The sequence below is a fragment of the Saccostrea echinata genome, unplaced genomic scaffold, assembly GCF_033153115.1.
Source record: "Saccostrea echinata isolate AGI-Se365-2 ecotype Australia unplaced genomic scaffold, CSIRO_AGI_Sech_v1 ptg000023l, whole genome shotgun sequence".
Classification (NCBI taxonomy): domain Eukaryota; kingdom Metazoa; phylum Mollusca; class Bivalvia; order Ostreida; family Ostreidae; genus Saccostrea; species Saccostrea echinata.
In genome coordinates this window covers 3,791,474-3,805,347 of record NW_026889772.1, presented here as the reverse complement: position 1 = coordinate 3,805,347, position 13,874 = coordinate 3,791,474, and positions in this window count along the sequence as shown.

Sequence of the window (13,874 nt, the reverse complement as noted above, 5' to 3'; positions counted from 1 at the left end):
AACCTTGTCCTTTACTTACCTCGTCATTGGTCATTTGCAAAATTACTTTGTTAAAAAACAATCCAATTGTACACACAAGTACTCTGAAGTTGACATTAAAATGATGCTCGAGTTTCTGATTAACAATATCTATGTGGTTTTTGGAGACCAGGTCTTCCAACAATCTATTGGAATTTCTATGGGTACCAATTGCGCCCCATTATTAGCAGACCTATTTTTGTGTTCATATGAAGCAAAATTTGTTCAAAATCTTTCATGTGAAAAGAAGAAAACACTTGTTGTGGCCTTCAATCGATATTTAGATATATCGACGACCTATTGTCAATGAACAATGGTTATTCCCATTCTTATGTTGACACGATATATCCCGCTGATCTTGAGATAAAAGATACCACAGGGTCTGACACATCTGTTTCATATTTGGATATTTTATTAGAAAAAGACGTTAATGGTAATCTAACAACAAAGCTTTATGATAAACACGATTACTTCAACTTTTCAATCGTCAACTTCCCTTACTGATGCAGTAATATACCATTATCAGCTGCATACGGGGTTTATACCTCTCAGTTGATTCGATACGCCAGAGCATGCTCTACCTATGAACAATTTCTAAAACGAGGCACGTTATTGATAAACAAGCTCATGGAACAAGAATATCAGCTGTCTTGTTTAAAGTCATCATTTCGTAAGTTCTATGGTCGATACAATGACCTTGTTAGCAAATACAATCTTTCATTAAGTCAAATGCTGACTGACGTTTTTTCATATTAATTGTTAGGCCATTATTTACACACTGAATTTTCGAAGGATTTCCCCCTTATCTCCCGATCCCGGGTGTGTCCGGTCGGCAGGGGATGCTCACTCCTCCATGGCACCTGATCCCACCTCTGATGTTTTGGAGGTCCGTGTTTGCTCTGCTCCTATTTTGTAATTTTTAATGGATTTTTGAGCTTGAATACTGTTTGTTATCTTCATATATTTCATTACCAAACTTTTAAAATTCATGGTTCTTGGGTCCTGGTCACAGGATGGTGTTACGTTTGTTACAGAAATATTTCCTCTCTGAAAAAATTCTTTCCTACAGGAGATTTAGAGGGCAAACTGATTATAAGATTACAACTTACTTTAATCTACCTTCTGCCAAAATTGTAGATTTCTTTCCCTGAGTTTAGACACAAGAGTAGGAATAACATTCACATGTATTAAAAATACACACATTTCAAACTCTTCTTCTTTATTCTTGGACACCTAGCAGACAAACTTTGACGATAGTGTATTTAACACTGAGCCTTCTACCCAAGTCGTAAAATTCTTGGCCCCATGGCTCATAACTCAGGTTGCAGTGTAAGGCTCAGTTGGTTATATATTATATAGTATACTTTATCTTTTTACACACGAAATTCTGGGAGAAATGCTGAATAAATATATTAATGATGGCATTGATTAAAGAGTCCCACCAAACTGTTAAATGTGACCGGAGTTCCAGATCATGTTGGTGCTACAGTTGTCATACCCTTGAAAACTTATGACACTCAGATGACCATTAAGGCTTGTTTTTCCCTGATGTCTACAGAAAAACACTTCAAAAACATTAAATGTACCAGTATTATCAGATCAAGACACTGCGGAGGGACATTAAAACTATTTTATTTAAATTGTTCTTAAAGTCTTTAAGTAGAATTTCTTTTAGATATAATTTTCCTCCATTCATGTTGTCAAAATTTCTGTAGGATGGACATAGTTTGTGGGAGCTGATCTCGTCGTTTTTTGAGGAAGAAAAAGATCCTCGAAAACTTTGGCAAGCAAAAAAAAAAAAAAAAAAAAAAAAAACCATCCGAACTCCAAAATCCTATTTTATGGGGTATGGGATTATTGGAGTTTAATTTTAGAAATTTGAACTATTATGCTGTACATGGACCGATATGCTTTTTTGTAACATGTATTTACTTTTTGATTTTGAATTCTATTGTTCCAAGTCGATCATTACCTAACCTGAAAATCCTTTCATTGATTTTTGGAATAAAATGTAAATGAAGAAACGTTTCAGTTTAGTTTCAACTGAATAACCACGGATTCCTCACGTTAACAGTCATGTTTTTCCTTAAACTCGTTATTTTCACAACTTGTATCGTTACAGGAATTATACAACAGTTCAATAAAAAACCTTATTCTGATTCTTATTTTACCTCAGATTGTAAAACTGCATTCGTGAACAGCTTGCTCCATTGTGTAAGCCTGTTTAAGGAGGAAAACATAGTGTCTTTCTTTTACAGTCAGTCAAAGAGGTTGTGTCGCTGGGGCTGTGTAGTTCTATATTCAAACAGATCAGTGCCAGAACACAGCGAATGGACTCGATACGGTTAGTATGACAATTTCATGATTTCGATATTTGGTCTTTTTTTTAAAACCACATCTCCTGGAAAAATTCGCTTTTTGTCCCCATCATGTAATGGTCGGGATATAGTGTTATCCCTTTCCGTCCGTCATTCCGTATTCTGTAATTCCGTAATAGTTTTCCTTACTTTTTTCTTATGCTTGTAGATAATGTGCTGATTTTTGGTATCTTTTTAAAATATCCTCGATTTTATCGGACAACTCTCGTATATACTTACAATGCTTGGAATCGGCTACTCTTGACTTCATTTACGATTTATAGTAATATTAACGTACAGGACAATATTCATGTTAAGGATATACGCAACGTACATACACAAGTACTTTACAATGTACCTTTCCCACTAATAATTTCCAAGATTCTTAATTCTTGATTTAAAATTATTGTACCGTCATATATTATTAGACAAAAAATCAGCATACATTACCATGAGCTGTGAACACATGCAAAATGATGAAAATCCTTGTGTTGTTTAAAGAATTTTTCAAATGTTTATATAGTTCTAGTTTGTATTTCCTCTAATTGTGATTCAGAGGAGGTATGCAGTATAATTAGGCATCATAAAATCCCACAAAAGTTCTTCAATTATTGGAACTCTTTAAATATACAGGGGAAAAAAGATGATAAAGTTCAAAACTACGTTGCGTATGTTCTTAATGGGGGGAAAATCGCTCTAATCATGACAGGTAAACGTAGCAGTTTTTACTGATTTATTCAAAGACCCCTTTGATTATTGTTTCTTTGTCCATATATATTCTCCAAAATTGCTTCTTCCTAACAAGTATTACATTTTCCTGTACTCGTAAATCTTCACTTAGAATTAAATGCCTTGGTAATGCTTAAACTACATTATAATTCAATGGTGACTTTATTTATTATTACTACTTCACTGATTACCTTTTTAACAAATGTTTAAAGCATGATTCTTTTCACTTTTACATTAGAAACAATGGAAAGCCTGTGTTGGGAATAAATATCCCAAAGTTTTTTTCTTTATATTTAGAACGTTCATCAAAAGGAAACTCGGCTTTGGGAAAGACAGTAACATCTTCGTCAATGTTTGACTCTATTGATCCTCCTACTCTAGCCGTGGATGGAATTCTTTCTTCCTCAGTCGCAGAGGGACACCGTTGTTTCGCATCCCAGTTGGAGCATACGCCATATTTGCAGATTGATTTAGGAATCATTTACAATTTATCCTTCGTCAGAATTTTCAACAGAATGGATAACTCCGGTAACAATATACATTCTGATGTAAATTATCTTTTATGTTTTTTTTTTTCTAACGTAAATCATTACTTTTGTGTTTTCTTCTGGTGTAAATCATATCTTTTATGCTTTCTTCTGATTCAAATTATGATTTTTATGTTTTCTTCTGATGTAAAAAAAAAAAAAACAACAACAACAACAAACAAAAACAAAAAAAAAAAAAAACAAAAAAAAAAAAAAAAAAAAACTTCATAAAAATCCTTATAAACAAAGATACATATCGGGTTCCAGTAAATTTCTACCAAGCCTCTTTCTTTTCTACTCAATAAAATATTTACTATTATGAAGGAGAAACTTCAGGAGTACTGTACAACAGTATATTCGAGAAGTGCTGTAAATCAGATGTGGATACTTAAAAATCTCCAAAGAACTTTTGGAAAATTTGAAATCACAAAATTTTACCAAAATCAACAGCTTAAAAACTTACGACTTTTCAACACTTTATACAACAATTAGCCACGATAAATTAAAGTCCAGGCTTTTTGACGTCATAGACAGCTGTTTTTTCAATAAAAATGGAACTCGTAAATATACTTACCATCTCAATGGTCATTTACAAAAATTTTTTTGTTAAAAAGCACTCTGATTGTACACACAATTACTCTGAAGTTGATATTAAAAAGATGCTTGAATTTCTGATTGAAAATATATATGTAGTTTTTGGAGATCAAGTCTTCCAACAATCTGTTGGAATTCACATGGATACCATTTGCGCCCCCTTATTAGCCGACCTGTTGTTGCATTCATATGAAGAAGAGTTTATTCAAAATCTTCTACATGAGAAGAAGAAAACACTTGCTGTGGCCTTCAACTCGACATTTCGATATATCGACGACGTATTATTAACAATAGTTACTTTCATTCATATGTCGACTCAATGTGTCCCAGTAAGCTTGAAATAAATGATACCACAGAGTCTGACACATCTGTTTCATATTTAGATATTTTACTAGAAAAACATTAATAGTAATCTAACAACAAAGCTTTATGATAAACGTGATGACTTCAACTTTTCAATCGTCAACTTCCCTTACTTATGAAGCAATTTACCCTTCATCACCTGCATATGGGGTTTATTCTCTCAGTTGACTCCATACGCAAAAGCATGCTCTACGTATAAACAATTTCTAAAACGGGGCAAGCTTTTGACAAACAAGTTGTTGAAACAAGGATATTAACAGTCCCGCTTGGAGTCATGTTTTCGCAAGTTATACGGTCGATACAATGACCTTGTCAGCACATACAACCTATCATTGAGTCAAACGCTGACTGACGTTTTTCATACTAATTGTTAGGCCATTATTTATACACTGAACTGTCTACGGATTTTTCCCGTTTTTTCCCCGATAATGACAAGGAGCACACGGCGGGTGTGACCGGTCGGTAGGGTATACTCACTCCTCCATGGCACCTGATCACACTTCTAAACTTTCAGGTCCGTGTTTGCTCTGCTTCAAATTTGTATCGTTTCATTGGACTTTTGAGATTGAATACTGTTTGTTATTTTCATATTTCATCATATCTTTTATGTTTCTTCTGATATCATTTATGTTTTCTTCTGATGTTAATCTTTTGTTTTAGGTTTTTTTCTGATGTAAATCATATCTTTTATGTTTTCTTTCATTTTATCCACTTTTTACATCAAGGGGCAGATCTAGTATTTTGCAATCAGGGGAAGTTATGAGTGCCGAAGGCACAATCCGTCTTTTAGAGGGCTTCTGGATATCCCCCTGCGGGACAAAAATACTTTAAGCAAACTGTTTCTTTTGCATGGTGAACAAATGCTTACAAAAATCATCCCAATTTAATAAAGTTACATGTATTTGTTTGTCATATCAAAATATTTTAGCAATACACCAAGGTCAAAAAAAAAAAAAATTAAATACACAAACAATAATATTTATCATCAATCAATTCTTTCATGGCACAAAACTTTTTTTCTAGCACAGACAAATTCTAAGTATATACTTTAAAAGTTGGTCAGATATCTATTTATGAGACAATACTCATTAATTGTTTATTTAATCAGATATATGTTAAAATCTGGCATTAAACGATTGAGGGTCGGGGCTGTATGAAAACCATCTATCCTTCGGTATTCAATAATTCAGAAGTGAAAAAAGAATTAGATAGATTACAAGATCAGTACGTACTGGTCCCTGCTGACAAAGCGGGTAACAACATTGTCTTTGTTACTAAGGCTCATTATATAAATTGTATTTTAGAGGAACTGGAATTTAAATCTACAAGTTGTATTCCAACTTATACCCATACCTCCGTTTCTAAAGAGGAAATTCTTCAAAATCATATGTCAGTTTTGAATATTTTTAACGTTACCATCAACCAAAAGGAATTTGAATTACCATGAAATATATGGAGATAACGAACAGTATTCAAGCTCAAAAGTCCATTAATCAATACAAAATAGGAGCAGAGCAAACACGAACCTCCAATCATCAGAGGTGGGATCAGGTGCCATGGAGGAGTGAGCATCCCCTGCCGACCGGTCACACGCCCCGTGCTCCTTGTCATTATCGGGGGAAAAACGGGAAAAATCCGTCGACAATTCAGTGTGTAAATAATGGCCTAACAATTAGTATGAAAAAAGTCAGTCAGCATTTGACTCAATGATAAATTGTATTTGCTGACAAGGTCATTGTATCGACCATAGAACTTACGAAATGATGACTTTAAACGATACAAGAAATATTCTTGTTTCATCAACTTATTTGTCAATAATATAACTCGTTTTAGAAATTGTACATACATAGAGCATGCTCTTGCGTATCGAATCAACTGAGAGATATATACCCCGTATGCAGGTGATGAAGGTATATTGCTGCATAAGTAAGAAGTAAGGGATATTGACGATTGAAAAGTTAAATTATCACGTTTATCATAAAGCTTGGTTGTTAGATTACCATTAACGTCTTTTTCAAGTAAAATATCCAAATATGAAACAGATGTGTCAGACTCTGTGGTATCTTTTATCTCAAGTTCACCAGGATATATCGTATCGATATAAGAATGAAAACAATCTAATTAAAATTAGATCTTTGATCCGCTCAAACTAGATCGCTACACAAAGTGTAGCGATCTAGTTGGAACGGACCAAAGATCTAATTTTAATTAGATTGAAATGAAAATAGCCATTGTTAATTGACAATACGTCGTCGATATATCTAAATGTCGAGTTAAAGGCCACAGCAAGTGTTTTCTTCTTTTCACATACAAGATTTTGAGCTAGTTCTGCTTCATATGAATACAAAAAAGGTCTGCTATTAACAGGGCACAATTGGTACCCATGGGAATTCGAATAGATTGTTTGAAGACCTGGTCTCTAAAAACCACATAGATATTGTCAATCAGAAACTCAAGCATCTTTTTTATGTCAACTTCAGAGTACTTGTGTGTACAATCAGAATGTTTTTTAACAAAATAATTTTGCAGATGACCAATGACAAGGTAAGTATATTTACGAGTTCCATTTTTATTGAAAAAGCAGCTGTCAATGATATCAAAAAGCCTGGACTTTAATTTATCGTTTAATCTTTTTATCGTTTTATCTTTTTAATTTATCATATCTATTTTGAATTCCAAAATTTCATAAGAATGCTTACAAACAAAGATGTAGAGAGGGTTCCAGTAAATGATCTACCAAGCCTTTTTCATTATTCCTCACTTAGATATTAAGAGTAGTGAAAGAGAAACTTCAAGAGTACTGTTTAATATATTCGAGAAGTGGTGTAAATCAGCTGTGGATACTAAAAAATTCCACGGAACGTTTGGAATATTTGAAATAAAAAAAAAATTACCAAAATCAAACACATAAAAACTTACTTTTCAACTGTATATACAACTATTCTCCACGACAAATTAAAGTCCATGGATTTACTTACCTTGTCATTGGTCATTTGCAAAATTATTTTGTTAAAAAACTGATTGTGCACACAAGTACTCTGAAGTTGACAATAAAAAGATGCTCGGGTTTCTGATTGACAATATCTATGTGGTTTTTGGAGACCAGGTCGCTCAACAATCCATTGGAATACCCATGGGTACCGATTGCGCCCCGTTATTAGCAGACCTATTTTTGTAAGCAGAACTAATTCAAAAATCTTATACGTGAAAAGAAAACACTTGCTGTCGCCTTCAACTCGATATTTAGATAAATCGAAGACGTATTGTCAGTGAACAATTCCCATTCTTATGTTGACAATATATATCACGGTGATCCTGAGATAAAAGATACCACAGAGTCTGACACATCTGTTTCATATTTGGATATTTTATTAGAAAAAGACGTTAATGGTAATCTAATAACAAAGCTTTATGATAAACTGTTGACTTTAACTTTTCTATAGTCAACTTCCCTTACCTATGCAACAATATACCCTTATCACCTGCATACGGGGTTTGTATCTCTCAGTTGATTCGATACGCCAACGTATGAACAATTTCTAAAACGACGTAAGTTATTGACGAACAAGTTCATGAAGCAAGAATATCAGCATTCTCGTTTAAAGTCATCATTTCGTAAGTTCTATGGTCGATACAATGACCTTGTCAGCAAATACAATCTTTCATTAAGTCAAATGCTGACTGACTTTTTTTCATTCGGATTATTAGGCCATTATTTACACACTGAATTGTCGGCGGATTTTTCCGTTATTTCCCGATAATGACATGGAGCACACGACAGGTGTGACCGGTCGGCAGTGGATTCTCACTTTTCCATGGCACCTCTGATGTCTTACAGGTCCGTGTTTGCTCTGCTCCTATTTTGTAATGTTTAATGGTCTTTCGAGCTCGAATACTGTTCGTTATCTCCACATTTCATTACTAAATAACCACTGAAACTTATCCTCAATAATTATTGCACATTGATTCTGTTTGATTTAAACGATATACAATACAAAGTAGACTATAAGCATCGGAAGGCATAGCTTTTCAATAACTACATAGTTTTGTCTTTATACACAGGAGAAAGATTTCAAAATGCCTCCATTTTAGCTTCCGTGGACGGAGTGCATTACAAGACTTGTGGATCCTTCAAAGGCCCTGGACTAACAAGACAAGTTATCGACATAGCTTGCGCAGAAGGAACTAGTGCACGATTTGTTAAAGTTCAAATTCTAAATAATTTTTTGCAGTTGTGTGAGATACAAATATACACACTGTGATGCTAGGCGGTTTCTGTCTTTGCAAGTTTAATGCCTAGTCTAGATTTCTGCTATAAACTTGATGCAATTAGTCTAAAATTTTACTTAAAATTTTGTAGATATGGTTTACGATTTCTTATTTAAGGGGATGAAGGAAATTATATAGAATTAGTTTATATTTCTTCTGTAAGCTTTGTAAATAAGCTTAGAATTCTATTGTAATGTTTGTACAATTGGTTCGCATTTTTACAATAAATCTCAAACTAGATTTTTACTTTAAACTATGAAATTTCAGGTGTAAGTTTTATCAATTGATTTGCTTTATTTTTCTTAATACTTTGCTTTTGATAGATAAAATGACTTTTAATGATCAAAATGTAATGAAATAATTTTTTATAAAGTTAAAAAAGTAATATCTATCTAATGAATAAACTGAATGAAATTAAAATGTATTGAAATAAACAATATCTTATTTGCAGTACATGTACTGATTTTTAAACAGTTATTTCTTCGATGGCCATTTTCCAATTTTAAAACTTTAATCACATTGTCTTTGATTTTCGGCCTTATACTGTGGACGTGCTCTTTTAATAAAATTCATATCTTAATGCTTTCTGGCAATTCTTTGTGCTCCAGTTCATGAATTCCTTATACATATTATTGTAAATAAAATAATAATAGAAATACACATGGTGCTACATTCCGATAACGCCAAAAGGTCTTTTGTCTATGTAAAATTTTGGGGATAATGAGTTCATTTAAATACGAAATAATAATACAGTAGTTTTACAGACAATTCTCAAGTTCATTTAATATAAAATGTGAGCTCTTCAATATCTTGTTATTGCTTTTGTATGTCTTTTTGATATGTTTGCACAATATCCAAAGAATACATGACTGTATATATGGTATTTCCAATGGTCACCTTTGTGGGTGAAAATGCACATCTATAATTTACCGCTCCACTATTTATTATTCCTGCCTAATCATTTATGAAGTGGTACTCTGTTCTTACGCTAGAAAAGTTTGTGATATGAAACTTTTATCAACATTTCGACGAAGTATATAAGGTTATCTTAAATATAATTTCTTCCAATCCAATCAAAAATCTAATGGTTTTCTCAAAAAGAGTATGGGATTAATCCCCTAAATTGTCATGCACTCATTTTTGATTCTAGTTATAAAGACGTTAACTTCTAGTTTTCATGGTCAATGATTCATTAAGCACTTTACGTGAGTACACTAAAGTATTTCTTATTCCTCTTAAAAATTCAAATCAATAAGGCATAAATATTAAATGAAAAACTCTTCTGAGTCTATCTGTTGTCTGATATCCCAATAAGCAAACACTGAAAAGTACTTTAATTTGCTCAATCTTATTTTATTCTGTCTATTCTTTTTTCGTTAAAGACATGTTGCAAAATTTTCATACCAGTTGTTAGGTCATTGCTTTTGTACCGGATTTGTCTGCGGAGGACTCCGTATACCTCACCATTACATAGGGTTCAAGGTTTGATCGTTCAAAAGGAGATTCTTACTCCTCCTAGGAATTTGATCTCTGGTGTTTCCAGGGGTCTGTGTTTTTGCCCTGTTCACGATTAGTTTTGTTCTTTGTTCACTGGATTGAAGAGATTGACACTGTAATCAACCGTTTATATTCCACGAAGCTTCTCTTAATGAGAAACATAAAAGTTAGTTTAAAAAAGAAAGGGATAGTTTATCCTTTTACTGTAATGTATTTATCTCTTCCTATGATCTTCTGACTTCCTATAAATAAATGATCAGATTGATATCTTTGGCTTTTAATCCTCTTATCAAACATGAAGCTTTTTCCCGAATGTCTTTTTATTCTGTAACCGAATATTGTTAATTAATAATTAAAACGTTATGAGTTATGGGCCACAAAAGTCAAAGAGGTTCTGCGATACCTTCGATAACCCATAAACTAAAGACATCTTTCAGAATGAGTCAATCTGATTTCCCTCTTCGTAACACTTATCACAACAGAAAAATTTTCTTAAAATGGAAAACTCTTTAACACATATTTTACACCTGGTCCCACCTGTGGTGTAATTAAGGGTCCCTGTCATATTTTTGGCACCTGGTCCCATCTGTGGTGTTTCTAGGGGTACGTGTCATATTTTAAGCACCAGGCTTCGGGGCCACCATCGCTGAGATTTTCTCAAATCTGAGAATTCTCAGAAAATTTGAGTTTTTGTCACCAAACTGTGCCACCATATACATATTTTCTCAAACTCAAACCTATCTTTGAGTTTTTTTCTTAAATTTGAGATTTTTCTCAAATCTGAGAATTTTCTGAAACATGCGTGCCACCAACTTTTTTCCGAATCAGCTGAGAAAAGAATTTGAGATTTCACAGAAAATCTTGAGATTGGTACATAGTAGTCTCAAATAAAATCTCACAGAATTATAATATGGTAAAATGGTTGCAAATGTTTTGACAGTGCATACTTTTAAACATAAATACACGAAATTAACATGTAATCACAGAAAGTATGTTAATTTCTCCAAAAACAAGATACCGTATTTAAGAAGGGGGGGGGGGGTTCTTGCGCACATGTTAAAAAAATCTTAAAATATTTCCACGCCTTGAAACAATGCATTTGAAACTTTACCAGCAGAAAAAAAAGAAAACAAGGAAAAATTATGAATAAAAGCATTTTTGTAGCACGTTATACATAACGTCTACATCTTCTTTCATACAGGAATTAATTTAAAAAAAAAAATTAAATTCATATTTTAGTATGCTATTTATGGTCAGCCAAATTTATTAATTCACAATGTACCTGTTTATCAGAAAAGGAAATATGACTAGATAAGTTTCAAACCTCCACGGGCTCTTCTTTGTTATTTCTGCAGTAGTTATTTTTACTTGTAAAATATACGTACCTATTCGCCGGTGTAAATTATACGAAAATTTTAATTGAATGCTGCTTAAAATTCTGTGTACAAAGATTGCTATGCATTCGAAATAGTTTACAAATCACAATTTATTAATCACTGATGATAACAGTCTGTCCAGTTTGATTCTTAACTAAATCTATAAAATTCTTAATTGAGAATTGGGATCTACTTTACACTCACAATGCATCGCACTCAAAAATCCTTGACTATACATATTATTTATATGAATAAGCCTGACTTATGACCATTCTAAAGTACATGTATAAATCACGGCAAGAACTTACAGTATTTTTTTTAATACGACCAGTTACATTTTGGAAAAAAAAGGAAAAAGTATGTTCCTTATTTTCAAATATTAAATGATCACGCCGTGAAACTTTTATTTAGCAAATGATAATAGGAATCAATCAGTTAATCGTCATTTGATAAGAGTATATGAGATTGATTTTGGGTTTCCTGTGTAACGACGTAAATTGTTCACAATATTATTTCCTTTGATCGCTTAAAATGATTTTTTTAAAATTCTAAATAGGGACAAAAGTCCCGTTACCTAAAATTTTTTCTATGGATAATAAAATGTTATAGATATATATGATGTTTTACAAAACAAAATTAAAGAAAGAAAAACGTGATCGGCTTGCAAATAGATCTATAGATCTAGTCTTGATCCGCCTATTTACTTTTTATAATCTTTCGGCACGTAACGTCACAATGGCGGAAGTGACGCCTCGGTGTATATTTTTGTGTGTTTATGTCGACAGACGAGCCAAGACTATAAAGTTTGGATATTTTTTGTATTATTTTTCTGTAGGGATTATTTTACGGGGACTCGGTGAATGTTTATTATCGCAAAGATCGTAATGGAATCCTTTGCGTGAATAGCTCAAAAAAGCAAAAAAAAAAAAAAAAAAAAAGACGAAGAATGTGGAGAATGTGTATATTTCGTAATCATACACCAAAATATTGCATAAACAGCTAACTGAAAGTTAAATTCAATCATTGATTCAACAACTTCGTGCATTATAAGAAAAAAGGTCACATATAACAACAAGAATAAGTCTAAGATTTTTCTCAAATCTCAGCTTACGTGAGACGAATCTCAGAAATGTTGGTTGCACGGTGTTTTAGGAAAATCTCACCTGAGGCAGAAATCTAAGAATTAAGTTTGAGATTTGAGCTGAGATTTTTATATGTTTGTGGCCCCGAAGCCAGATCCCAGCTGTGGTGTTTCTAGGGGTCCGTGTCATATTCTTTGCACCTGGTCCCAGCTGTGGTGTTTCTAGGAGTCGGTGTCATATTTTTGGCACCTGGTCCCAGCCGTGATGTTTCTAGGGGTCCGTGTCTCATTTTTGGCACCTGATTCCACCTCTGGTGTTTCTAGAGGTCCGTGTCCTATTGCCCTGGTTTACGTTTCGTATGGTTTACAGTATTTATGAGATTGTTCATAGTTCGCTATCTTAATCTTTTTCGTTAAAAATGCATTTGTGAATATGCTTTATTGATTTCTCTCTTTATTTTTATTTCTTCAATACTTCTTTTATTTGAAATGTCTGCCAAATGCCTTGTTTTACGTCTTTTCATTCAAATGTATTTTGTCTTCCGTCACTTTTACATTGTACAATGCGATCATCAGTATCAACCTGAGATTAGCATTCAATAGCTAGACTCTGATATGTTCATCAACTTGCTATTTGGAAATACATGTTGCTTGAGATTTCCACAAATTTCTAAAATGACTTATCAAATAACCATACATCTGTTTCAAGTATTTTCTGTAGATTCCTTATTTTACGCCCGTATTTAATTAAGCATAATAACTATTAGACGTCAAATCGAGAGAACTTAAATCCGCGATTTGACGTTTCATCCAGAGTTTATACTTGCTTTTCAGCTATATGAAAATAAAAGCGAGTATTTTATTTCGCGATTGTTGCTTCTCATGAAATTACGCGATAATAAATTCCTTGCATATAATTAGGAATCTATAGTAACCAGAAATACAAAACAACACTTTTATGTATATAATTAATAAATCAATAAAAAAAATCCCATAAACGTTACATTATTAAAAAATCTTTTCCACTAATACAGAGAGAATATTAACAATAAACAGTGAGTTA